This window comes from Carassius auratus, unplaced genomic scaffold (genome assembly GCF_003368295.1).
Source record: "Carassius auratus strain Wakin unplaced genomic scaffold, ASM336829v1 scaf_tig00216157, whole genome shotgun sequence".
Lineage (NCBI taxonomy): Eukaryota > Metazoa > Chordata > Actinopteri > Cypriniformes > Cyprinidae > Carassius > Carassius auratus.
The window spans coordinates 77,501-89,626 of NW_020528432.1; the positions used below are offsets into that span (position 1 = coordinate 77,501).

The window sequence follows — 12,126 nt, forward strand, 5'->3', positions numbered from 1 at the left end:
TTTTTCAAAAAGTACTTAAAAATAATAATAACATAAATCATATTTCCAACAATTCACTTTCAAACGTATTACATGTTAATTATATTTAACATATACAGCATCAACTTTGAAATTTAATCACATTACTTCACTCAAACCCAAACCAAACCTAATTACCTAACTTTAATGTAACCTTGTTTTTTCAAAATGTTAAACTTAACCCTTCAGTTGTACTTATAAATCCATTTTCTTCTACAAATGCTTTTTCAAATTCTTCTTTGCTTAGGTATTTCCACATTATATACACACTCTTTCTAACAATACTCTTGAAAATTCCAATCACATCTACTTTCTTTCTCTCAAAGTATGCCATATTCCTCCTCACCCATATTGCATATCTTGCATTACTCAAAATCAAATTCCAAAAATTCACCTTTCTATCCTTATAATTTATACGTTCTCCAAATAAAAACATTTTTTTCCACTCATCCTCTGCAAATTCCTTGCCTATTCCATCTTTTATCAGTTTTTTCATTTTTGCATGAAACTCCTCAAGTTCTTTGCACTCAAAGAAAATGTGCATCAAAGTTTCAGCCTCTGTCTCACATATATCACATTCTCTACTCACATTTTTGTTCATTTGATGAATTACCACCTTTGTATAAATTCTGTTGTGTCGTAGCTTAAAGTCCAAATTCTCACAGTCCAGTCCATTGTATTTGACATTTAAGTTTCTCCATATTGTCTTTACCTTCATATCAGGAAAGAGTCTTGGCCATACTGCCTCTGATGCAGGCACTTTGATTTCCTTTCTGACCATAATTTTGTATATAGTTTTCACATTTATCTCCATCAAAAACTTTTTTCTCCCATTTTCCACAATATACATTTCAGGCATTCCCCAATCTCCCACTTTAACAGTTTCTCTTTCAATCCCTTCTACCCACTTTTCAGGCAGGCTTGTTTTAATGTTTTCACACTCACCATCCACTTTTGCTTTGTCAATTTTTTCATCCCACCCCACCACAGAATCATATATTGCCCTATTTGGTAAGAAACCCTTTACATATTCATACACCAAATCCTTTACTTTCCTTACCCCTGCTCTCATGAACAGTCTGTTGTAGAGCATTTTCCCTCCCCTCCTTATTCTTGGGTTCATAAAAATTGGCTGATTGTGTATTTGATTTATGTTTTCACATTCATAGTTTACATTTATCACAAATTCAGCCCATGCAGTAAACACTTCTTGGTAAAACAACTGCAATTTTTCAATCATTGGCTTTTTTAAAACCATAAACACTCCTTCTTCACCACATCCACCACTTTCATTTAAATATTTTCTCATATACCCCTTCCAACCATATTCTGCTTTACCACATAAATATTTTTTTACTGTCTTAACTCTTATTGCCTTCCTTTTCACATCTAAATCTACCAATTTTAATCCCCCCTCACTATAATCTGCTATTAATGTGTTTGCTGATATTTTTGCTCTTTTCCCACCCCATACAAAATTATTCACAGCCTCTTTTATTCCATTTAACACCCAGTCTGGTAAATCAATTGCTCCCAACACATAATTACATTTGGATAACAATAAAGAATTAACCACCACAACTTTCCCTCTTAGTCTTAATTCCCTTAGTCTCCAATACTGTAACACTTGCTTGATTTTGTTTAGCACCCCTGACCATGTTGCATCCCTTGCCTCTTTTGCATTCTTTCCTACGTTTACCCCTAAAATTTTTATAAAATCTTTCGTTATTCTGAATGGAATATCTAACCCTTCAACCCTTACTCCTCCTGTACTCATTATTTCAGATTTATCCACATTTATTTTTGCACCTGATGCTTCCCCATATTTTTCTATCGTTTTCTTATTTTATTTATACTCTCTATATCCCTAACTGTAAAAGTTGTATCATCTGCATATTGGTGTATTACACTCAATCCCCCCTTTGGTATTTGAATACCTTTTATTTCCTTATCTTTTTTTATAAGTGTCGCCAGTGGCTCAGCTGTTATTGAATATAATATTGCAGACAACGGACAACCTTGCCTTACTGACCTCTCTAAAGGGAAGGGGTCAGTTAACACCCCATTAACTTTAACACAAATTTTAGCATTTCCATATATTAATTTTATCCACTTTTGCATCCTCTCTCCAAACCCAAATCTCCCCATTGTCTGTTCTATAAAGCTATGTTCCACCCTGTCAAATGCCTTGTTTAAGTCTATAGATAAAACCAATCCCCCTTTCCCATCTTTCCCCATCCCTTCTACTATGTCCCTTATTGTGCAAATTGTATCTGTAATATCTCTACCCTTTATGCTATAGGCTTGGCTTAATGATACTATTGACCCTACTACCTCTTTTATCTTATTTGCCAGCACTTTTGTCAATATTTTATAATCTGTGTTTAGAAGACTTAATGGTCTGTAATTTCCTAGCTTATGTGGACTTCCTTTATTTTTATATAGTACTGCAATTATTCCTAACCCCATAGATTCTGGCTTTTCCCCTCTCTCTTCCATACTCCTATAAACCTTCAACAATATTGGCACTACAATCTCTTCAAAGGTCTTATAAAACTCATGCGTTAAGCCATCTGAGCCCGGGCTTTTGTTCTTTTTTGTCTGTTTTATTGCTTCTTTTATTTCTTCGATAATTATATCGCTTTCACATATATTTTTCTCGTTTTCACTTAACCTTTTACTCACAGTATTTAAAACTTCATCCACACACTCCTGTTTTACCCCTTCTTTCTTAAATAGCTTTTTATAAAATATTTCTACTTCTCTTATTATCCCCACATAATCAGTAATCTTCTCACCTTTTTCATTTTCCAGCTCTGTTATATGCTTTTTCCTCTGTTTTTTCTTTTCTAAGTTTAGAAAGAACTTCGTGCTTCTTTCTCCCTCTAACGCATACTGTGCTCTACTCCTTATTATTGCACCCTTACTTTTTTCTTTTTCATACTCTTCTATTTCTGCTTTTATTTGCATAAAGCGTTCTTTGTCTTGCTCAGGATTACCTTCTATTTTTTCTGCTTCCCTCTTCAGTTCATTTTGCATATCCTCAATTTTACTCCTCCTCATAAAATCCCTGTTTTGCATATCTAATACTTCTTTTTTTAATTGTCCCTTTCATTTTTTCCCACCACTCACATACATATTCATCAAATAACGCATTTTGCATTTCATAATCTATACATTTTTTTATATTTTCTTTGTATGTCTCTTCTTTTAGCAAGTCTGCATTCAAACACCACATTCCTCCCCCCTCTCCACCTCGTTTACATCCATCTTAACCATCATCATAGCATGATCACTTATTCCCACAAACTTATATTTCACATTTTTTACATATTTCAACATTTCCCTTTTGGTTAAACATAAATCTATTCTGCTCTGTTTCAAAACACCCATCACCAATTGTCTTCTAGAGAAGTCTTTTTTGTAGGGATTTTCTTCCCTCCATACATCTACTATGTCCTCATTTTGCATCCATTCAGTTAGATATTTCCTGGATGCATCTGATTTAAAGTTTCCACTACTTGATGCATCCAGTCTCGTGCACCATACATTGAAATCCCCAACTACAATATAGTTGCCTTTACATAACAGCTTAATTTCTTTAAAGATTTCTTTTCTTTCGTTTTCTATGTTAGGTGCATAAATGTTTATCAGCCTGAAACATTCATTTTGAAACACAAATTCAGTCACTAACAGTCTCCCATTACCATCCTTGTATACTTGCTTCACATTATTCAATATATCTCCTTTTATAAGAGTTGCCACACCACAGGATTTTGCATTCCCATGATTCACAAAAATTTCCCCTTCCCACCTCTTCCTTATGTTGTCCATTATATCATCAGACCAATGTGTTTCTTGCAAACAGAATACTTCAGCTTTTAACAATCCCTTGACCTTCTCAAACTTATTTTCATCTCTTAATCCATTGCTATTCAAACAGGCAATGTTCATAAAGCCCCACATAGCAAGTATTGTCATTTTTAAAAGAATCATCCTCATTTTGTTAATTCCAGACACTTACTTTCTGCCGTATGCTCCTCTATTTCTTTCTTCTTTCTTTTCTTCTGCACCCTTTCCCCTTTACTTGTGTCCATGTCCTCGTCGTCAATTGTCACCAGACTTTCTTGCACCTCTCTCTTCCCTCCAGCGCTCTCCACCTGCAACTTTTCTTCTTGCCTTTTCACATTGTCACCCTCCTGACTCTTGCCATCAGCTTTCACTCCTTCCCCTTCTCTGTCTTCACACTCCAAGATGTTCCTTTCCATCTTTTTTCCAGGTTCCGCTTCCCTCTCTTCCTTTTTTTTCTCTCTCTCTCTCCATCTCCTCCCTGCAGCCTCCTCCTCTTGATCACTCACATCCACAATCGCTCTCCATTCCGTTGTTCTTTCTTCCCAACTCCATGCATCCCTTCTCTCTTCTTGTCCAGTCATTTCAGCTACCTCTCCTTCAATCTCCACCTCCTCATCCACCTCATACTGATCCGAATCCTCCCCATTGCTGTTTCTCTCACCTAACTCTGCTGGGGTTTCACACACACATAATCCAGGTCGCATATTGCACATTTTGCAGTTCTCTTCCTTGCACTCTCTCGCGTAATGACCTTGCCTTTGACACTTAAAACAGCTGAAGCTTGGACAGTCTCTTACAATATGACCTGGCTGAATGCACAGGCGACATACTTTCACTTGCCTATCATGTATTACCCTGAAGTGCTCCGTCCCTCCTAATGTCTCAAACTTCGTTGAATACGGCAGTGATTTTACCACCTCATTGAACTTTACCTTTAAAAATCTTGTTCCATCAGCGATATCCGTCCCCGGCCACATTCTCCTTCTCACACTTGAGGTTGCTTTAACTCCCCATTCAGACAGCTTTTTAAGTATCTCCTCATCCTGTATGTATGTTGGTAACCCAAGGAACGAGACCACCATCTCCATACAGTCCACCTCTTTCGCCATCACCCGACTATTCTTTATCTTAAGCCCATCCAACAATTCCTCCTTTCCTTTTTCCTCCTCCATTGTCAACTCGTATTATTTTGGTGTTTTGAATCTACATCCGATCACCACTCCACATTCTTCTCTCACTTTCTTCAGTATCTCCATCATTGTTAGTCTATCTTCTCCTTCTATTTCCACCAACACTGTGAGCCTCTTTTCATAATGCCTTTTTCTTTGACCCAGCTCTCGGTCCATTTCTCGTGTTCCTTTTCTCCTGTCCTTTTGCATTCTCCATTTGTCACACCGTGTTGTAGCCTTCTCAGTGTAGAAAGTATTTATCCCCAAACAGCAAAAGCTGTTTGGGGATTAAATGACTTTAAAGCAGACCAGTTCCCCTTTTTTAAAAAGGTTGTTTTTAACTTCAAGGCTTCAGTTTCCAATTCTCAACTCTCCACACTTGTTGATTGATATCCTCCTGCAAGCTGTACCACTTCCTGCTTCCACTAGGGCGTGCTCAGGTTGGTATGGCCGTAAGCGAAGACTACTCCGAAGAGAGGGCTATTTAAAGTTCAGCCAATCTACTGGCCAGTACATTATATAAGTAGGAAAGAAAACCCAAAAGCTTAAAACGCCTGGTATTCCTAGGCGGTCTCTCATCCAAGTACTAACCAGACCTAAACCTGCTAAGATTCAGAGATCGGGCATTGACTCTTTTTTTTTTTTTTGCAAGATTATTATATAATTCGTGAAAAATTATTATATAATTGACTCTATGTTTTGGCAAAATTGTTCTATACTAAGTGAAAAATTTCCAAAGAGCTTACAGCACCTGGTATTCCCAGGCGGTCTCCCATCCAAGTACTAACCAGGCCCAAACCTGCTTAGCTTCCGAGATCAGACGAGATCGGGTATAGGCAGGTTGGTATGGCCGTGAGCGAAGTCTGCTGCGAAGAGAGGGCTATTTAAAGTTCAGCCAATCTACTGGCCAGTACATTATATAAGTAGGAAAGAAAACCCAAAAGCTTAAAATGCCTGGTATTCCTAGGCGGTCTCTCATCCAAGTACTAACCAGACCTAAACCTGCTAAGATTCAGAGATCGGGCATTGACTCTTTTTTTTTTTTTGCAAGATTAGTATATAATTCGTGAAAAATATCCAAAAACTTTAAAGCACCTGGTATTCCCAGGCAGTCTCCCATCCATGTACTAACAAGGCCCAAACCTGCTAATATTCAGAGATCGGCCATTGACTCTTTTTTTTTGCAAGATTATTATATAATTCATGAAAAATATCCACAAAGTTTAAAGCACCTGGTATTCCCAGGCAGTCTCCCATCCATGTACTAACCAGGCCCAAACCTGCTAATATTCAGAGATCGGCCATGTTTTGGCAAAATTGTTCTATACTAAGTGAACATTTTCCAAAAAGCTTACAGCACCTGGTATTTCAAGGCGGTCTCCCATCCAAGTACTAACCAGACCTAAACCTGCTAATATGCAGAGATCGGGCATTGACTCTTTTTTTTTTTTGCAAGATTATTATATAATTCGTGAAAAATATCCAAAAAGTTTAAAGCACCTGGTATTCCCAGGTAGTCTCCCATCCATGTACTAACAAGGCCCAAACCTGCTAATATTCAGAGATCGGCCATTGACTCTTTTTTTTTCCCGCAAGATTAGTATATAATTCGTGAAAAATATCCACAAAGTTTAAAGCACCTGTTATTCCCAGGCAGTCTCCCATCCATGTACTAACAAGGCCCAAACCTGCTAATATTCAGAGATCGGCCATGTTTTGGCAAAATTGTTCTATACTAAGTGAAAAATTTCCAAAGAGCTTACAGCACCTGGTACTGCAGAAGTAGAGCTGCAAAAATCATCAAAGACTCCACCCACCCCAGTAATCATATTTTCACTTTGCTGCCATCTGGTAAGCGCTTCCGTAGCCTGATGGCAAAAACTGAGAGACTCAGGAGGAGTTTCTTCCCCCAGGCCATCAGGCTCTTAAACTCTAAACCAGCTTCTTAACATCCTCATGCCTCCACTTAATGTTCACTTTATCACTTTCACTTTATTCACTACCTCACATAGACACACTGACAGTGTCGCCCTGTTTTGCACATTTGCTTCTTGTGCATTCCTGGGTATCTTAATATTTAAGACTACAGTAAAATGCATATATGCACATTGTACATCCCTGTACATCTTAATATTTAAGTCTACAGTTTACACTCATGCACATTATTTTGCGTTCTATATTTAATTCTACAATATACATTTTTTATATTTTATTCTTATATTTTTATTGTTTACTTTTATTTCATTCTTACATAGCTTTATTTATGTATATTTTCATCTGTGTTGTTTTCTTTAATAATTGCACTGTCCATGGAGCGGACCTGACTCACATTTCACTACTGGTTATATATGCTATATATAATTTTGTATGTGACGAATAAAAATCTTGAATCTTGAATTCCCAGGCGGTCTCCCATCCAAGTACTAACCAGGCCCAAACCTGCTTAGCTTCCGAGATCAGACGAGATCGGGTATAGGCAGGTTGGTATGGCCGTAAGTGAAGTCTGCTGCGAAGAGAGGGCTATTTAAAGTTCAGCCAATCTACTCGCCAGTACATTATATAAGTAGGAAAGAAAACCCAAAAGCTTAAAGTGCCTGGTATTCCTAGGCGGTCTCTCATCCAAGTACTAACCAGACCTAAACCTGCTAAGCTTCAGAGATCGAGCATTGACTCTTTTTTTTTTTTTTTTTGCAAGATTATTATATAATTCGTGAAAAATATCCAAAAAGTTTAAAGCACCTGGTATTCCCAGGCAGTCTCCCATCCATGTACTAACAAGGCCCAAACCTGCTAATATTCAGAGATCGGCCATTGACTCTTTTTTTTTGCAAGATTATTATATAATTCATGAAAAATATCCACAAAGTTTAAAGCGCCTGGTATTCCCAGGCAATTTCCCATCCATGTACTAACCAGGCCCAAACCTGCTAATATTCAGAGATCGGCCATTGACTCTATGTTTTGGCAAAATTGTTCTATTCTAAGTGAACATTTTCCAAAAAGCTTACAGCACCTGGTATTTCAAGACGGTCTCCCATCCAAGTACTAACCAGACCTAAACCTGCTAATATGCAGAGATCTGGCATTGACTCTTTTTTTTTTTTGCAAGATTATTATATAATTCGTGAAAAATATCCAAAAAGTTTAAAGCACCTGGTATTCCCAGGCAGTCTCCCATCCATGTACTAACCAGGCCCAAACCTGCTAATATTCAGAGATCGGCCATGTTTTGGCAAAATTGTTCTATACTAAGTGAACATTTTCCAAAAAGCTTACAGCACCTGGTATTTCAAGGCGGTCTCCCATCCAAGTACTAACCAGACCTAAACCTGCTAATATGCAGAGATCGGGCATTGACTCTTTTTTTTTTTTTTTGCAAGATTATTATATAATTCGTGAAAAATATCCAAAAAGTTTAAAAAACCTGGTATTCCCAGGCAGTCTCCCATCCATGTACTAACAAGGCCCAAACCTGCTAATATTCAGAGATCGGCCATTGACTCTTTTTTTCCCCCGCAAGATTAGTATATAATTCGTGAAAAATATCCAAAAACTTTAAAGCACCTGGTATTCCCAGGCAGTCTCCCATCCATGTACTAACAAGGCCCAAACCTGCTAATATTCAGAGATCGGCCATGTTTTGGCAAAATTGTTCTATACTAAGTGAAAAATTTCCAAAGAGCTTACAGCACCTGGTATTCCCAGGCGGTCTCCCATCCAAGTACTAACCAGGCCCAAACCTGCTTAGCTTTCGAGATGAGACGAGATCGGGTATTTTTTTTTTTTTTTTTTTTTTTTATTATTAAAAACACAAAAATTTTATACATTCACAGTAAGAATAAAAATAATAATAATAAAATAACAAAATTACAATTAAAATCTTTCAGGCAAAATCACATTAAAACCTGACCATGTTTTAACAATGTATGGATTGTTTTCTACAATGTATTTGTCAAATACATCCATTTGTGCATTAATATTAAAATAGTCGTATATGTCTTCCATCACTGCAGTCAGATACTGTTTAAATAAGTTACATAATGAAAGTTCTTTGTTCTTCATTTTCATTATATTCCTTCTTCTCCAAATCGTATATCTTGCTACTGTTAACCATAAATTTAATGCATAAACATTTTGTGCAGTTCCATTAAAACCAAATAAAATCAATGTTTCCCATTTCTCTAACCAATCATTCTGATCATTTAAAAAGTCCCCCACAATTTTCCTTAACATCTTCATAAAATTGTCTAATTTTTTACATTTTAAAAACAAATGTAACACTCCTTCATCTTTTTCCATACATAATTTACATTTTGCATCTTGTGCTATTCCAATTTTTGCCAATTTCATTTCAGTCATTAAAACATTGTGTCTCAACAAGAAATCCAAATTATGCAGGGCGGGACTTTTAAACCTACATTTTACATTTTTCCAGATTTTTGTTACATCTAATTCACAAAAAGACCTTTCCCAAAAATCTGTTGCTTTTGGTCTTAAAAATACAAGATCACATAAACAAACATAAAACATTTTAAAAACACAGCCATTGAAAGGAATCTGTTCATCATTTCTTTTTAAAAAAATTCCAGGTTTCTCATTTCCTGTTTCTTCATCGTCAATGCTTTTAATCCACTGTAGTGGCACAGCTTCTTTTAATTTTATGTATTGCTCCTTAATCAGCTTTCTATTTTCTATATCTTCATTCTCTTCTAATATGTCTATAATTGCCTGTAAAGGTAAAAACCCAGGTTTTACCTCATATAAAATGTATTTGACTTGTCTTAATCCTGCATAATACCATTTCTTATTAAAAAATTGTATTAATATTCCTTAAAATCAATTTGTTTAAGAAAAGAGGCTGTTTCAATAGTTGCTCTCTTCCTTTAAACTCCACATGAACCTTCCCTTTAAAAACTTTCCATGCTCTTAAGACTTCTTTATAAAATTCAGGTATCTTCTCAAGCATATTATCTGTAAAATTCATCCACATAAAATCATCCCCCATTTTCCCACACTTATTTATAAAGAAACTCATAATTTTTTTCCATACCATATCATCATTATTCCAAAACTTTTTTACTGTCTTTATTCTCATACTCTTCATTCTTACCATTGGATCTATGAGTCTCAAACCTCCCTTTTCCACCTCCCCAATTATTGTGTCATATGCTATTTTTGCTGGCTTATCATCCCATAAAAACTTTAAAATATAAGTTTTTATTCTTTTGTACGCCCATGCTGGCAGACTAACCACACTTAAAATATACCACATCTTAGACAGGAATAAAGAATTTAGAACTAATACTTTCCCTTTTAAAAACAATTCTCTTTGTTTCCAAAAGTTAAGTCTTTTTTCCATTTTGCCTATAACCTCCTCCCAAATCAGGTCTCTTGTTTTCATTTCATCTTTCCCAAGTATAACTCCTAAAATCTTTAATTGGTTCTTCTGCTCTTTAAATTCCCATTGTCTTCCCAAAGTATCCACCTTCCCTATCCTCATATACTCAGTCTTTTCTTTATTGACTTTAGCTCCTGTTCCGCTACAATATTTTTCAAAAATTAACATTGCTTTTTCGATACTCTTTAAATCCTTTAAAAACAAAGTCGTGTCATCTGCATATTGGAAATTTTTTTATTGCATTACACCATTTTCAACTAAAATTCCTTGTATTTGTTTTTCTTTATTAATTGCTATTCCTAATGGTTCAGCAACTAAAGTATAAAGTAATGCCGATAAAGGACAGCCCTGCCTTATAGACCTCGAAATTTCAATATAATCAGTTAAAAACCCATTTACTTTAATACAACTTAAAATGTCAGTATAGAAACATTTCATCCATGTTATAAAATTCCTCCCAAATCCAAATTTTTCAATTAAGTCAAACAAATATTTATGCTCTACTCTGTCGAAAGCCTTTTCCAAATCTATGCTAATTAAATACCCTCCTTCACCTTTTTCTTTCATATACCACATTAAGTCTCTAATATTTGTTACTATGTCTGATATATCTCTATTTAAGACACCATATGCCTGATTTGTTGTTATGATGTTTGGAATCACTTTTTTCAGTCTGTTTGCCATGATCTTAGCCAAAATCTTATAGTCAGTATTTAGCATACTCAACGGTCTGTAATTTTTAAGATGATCTTTATCTCCTTTATTCTTATAGATCATTTTTATCATTCCTGTCTTCATGCTTTCACTCATTTTTTTCTGCTTAAAAGTATCAGCAAATAAATTGTGCAGAATAGGTATTAAAACATGTTTAAAAACTTTGTAAAACTCAGATGTTAAGCCATCTAGTCCTGGACTTTTCCCATTCTTCAACTGGTCTATAACCTCTTCAATTTCCTCTTCATTTATATCCTTATCACACATTCTTTTATCTTCTTCATTTACTTGAACTTGAATTTGATTCAATAAATATTCTTCATCTTTAACATTTATATTATCTTTTTTAAATAAGGTAGTATAAAAATCCTTCACTTCTTTTAAAATACCTTGTTTTTCCTTCACAACTTTCCCATCTTTTAATATACTTTTGATCAATTCTGCATGTTTTCTTGATTTCTCAAACTCAAAAAAGAATTTTGTACTTCTTTCTCCCTCTACTGTATTTTTCGCTCTGCTTCTAATTTTAGCTCCCCTGCACTTTTCCTCCTCTATTTTCTTAAATTGTTCTTCTAAAAACACTATTTTTGTCACATCCATCTTTCCTTCAGACATCTTTTTCATTTCTTCTTCCCATTCCTTATTTAAAAATCTTTCTTTACTTTTCTTTGTCTTTTGCAATCTTTTTGAATATTCAATGGATATTTTTTTCATAACTTTTTTCAAATTATCCCACCACAAACTTTTTTCTTCATCATATAGAATATTGTTTATACTATTTATTATGACATTTTCTATTTCCATTTTGTAAGACTCGTTTTTTAAAAGTTCAGCATTTAAAACCCACACCCCTGGACCTCTCTCTACTCCACTAAAATCAATTATTACATTTAAAAAAATCATGATCACTTTCACTGAACCTTTTATAAAATACTTTTGATATAAATAGTTCTAGCTGTCTGTTACATAAAACCA

At 35.2% G+C, this 12,126-nt stretch overlaps 1 non-coding gene and 1 pseudogene across 1 annotated transcript; both read right to left on the reverse strand.

The window, feature by feature from the left end:
• Positions 1–5,778: 5,778 nt before the first annotated feature.
• On the reverse strand, positions 5,779–5,897 carry LOC113097222 (5S ribosomal RNA). The gene has a single exon (XR_003288809.1). It is a non-coding gene; the product is annotated as a 5S ribosomal RNA (ribosomal RNA).
• Positions 5,898–7,419: 1,522 nt separating this feature from the next.
• LOC113097218 (uncharacterized) lies at positions 7,420–7,537 on the reverse strand (annotated as a pseudogene).
• Between the last annotated feature and the right edge of the window lie 4,589 nt (positions 7,538–12,126).